The sequence below is a fragment of the Chrysochloris asiatica genome, unplaced genomic scaffold (assembly GCF_000296735.1).
Source record: "Chrysochloris asiatica unplaced genomic scaffold, ChrAsi1.0 scaffold00635, whole genome shotgun sequence".
NCBI classification, from domain to species: Eukaryota; Metazoa; Chordata; class Mammalia; order Afrosoricida; family Chrysochloridae; genus Chrysochloris; species Chrysochloris asiatica.
In genome coordinates this window covers 111,549-113,006 of record NW_006409153.1, presented here as the reverse complement: position 1 = coordinate 113,006, position 1,458 = coordinate 111,549, and the positions used below count along the sequence as shown (strand labels likewise).

Below are 1,458 nucleotides of genomic sequence, written 5' to 3'. Positions count from 1 at the left end.
TTTTTTTTTTTTTTTTTTTCTTCCTCTTCTTTCTTCTTCTAGTTGAGCTCTGATCACCCAGTCCTTGAAGTTAGGTCAAATGGTTATTTTCTGTATGTGTGGGTGCTCTTGTGGATATGGCCTCTCTTCTTATCCACTGGACATTTCACCCTCCACTCCAGTTCTCCATGGCTATGTCACTGACTCTGGGCCCAAGAGTCCCCAGGTCTTGCCACACTGCTGGCCAACCAGGTCTCCAACTGGGTTCACAGGAGTCTATTGACCATTGTAGGGCTTAGCTTGAGCCTTATAGCTGTTTTTCTCTCACTTCCCCTTGTCAGTGGTAAACGTGGTCACCTATCAGAGCATGTATTCCCATTGAATCCTAGTGTAGGAAGGGGATTTACTCTGAGGGGACCCTACCCCTTGCCTTGATGTCTCCTGGGTGGGCAACTTGCTTATTCTTTTAGTCATTGGTCTGTCTGTTTTGGGTTTTTCCTGTCAGTCTTTCTTTCAAGCTGTATCTTCTGCCCATCCTCTCAGGGGGAAATTTCCCACCTCTGAAGATTCTGGATGCTGTTCATGATTCCACCAAAGTCTTATGTAATGCAGAGGCTCCGCAGGCATCCTCCTTCACTGGGCACGTTTATCCCCATTGTAGGTATTCCAGTCAGTTATAGGCAGAAGATGGACTTACAAGCTTTCTATGGTGATATTTCTGGCTTTTCCTTTCTCTCCCCTTCCAGTGTCTACTTCATAATATAATGCAAAAAATACCAAGATTCAATAGACCACCATGCATCTTAACACTATTTCCCCCTTTTTCCCTATTCCAACCATGTCCCACTCTGTGTACCCTCTCACCCTGTTGTTTCAAGGTTGTGTATACATTATGATTTACCTCTGTCCCACTTAGCCCATGTGAACCTGCCTACTTTTTCTCCCATATGCTTTGTTCTTCCATTCCCCTCTCCCCTTTTGTGTATTGTCCCCCTCCCCAGCACCCTCACTAACCTGTGTCTATTCCCTGCCTGTGCTCTACCTTTCCGTCCCTCCCCTCACCCCACCCCCTACATCCCAGCAATCAGCAAAGAATCCTCCCAACCCCCTTTAGTATGGGTTCCTTTTTTAAAGTCTTTTACAGTAGTGGTCCTATGCAGTATTTCTTTTTGTGACTAATTTCACTCAACATAATGCCCTCAAGGTTCATCCATGTTAACTGGTGGTTTGCACCTTCCTTGTTATTCTTCAAGGTAGCATAGTATTCCACTGTGTGTATGTACTACAGTTTGTTTATCCATTCTTCAGTTGATGGGCACTTTGGCTGTTTCCATCGCTTTGCTATTGTAAATAGTGCTGCTATGAACATTGGTGTGCATATGTCTTCTTGTGTTGTGGCTCGTTTTTCTTGTGGGTAAATACGAAGTAGAGGAATTGCTGGATCATAAGGTATTTCTATTTTCAACCTTCTGAGGAAGC

The 1,458-nt window shown here is 44.4% G+C and overlaps 1 protein-coding gene across 1 annotated transcript in view; it reads left to right on the top strand.

Moving 5' to 3' along the window:
- The window catches only part of LOC102810728 (vitamin K-dependent protein C-like), a 60,609-nt gene that overhangs the window by 34,975 nt on the left and 24,176 nt on the right, over positions 1-1,458 (top strand). The window lies entirely within an intron of this gene.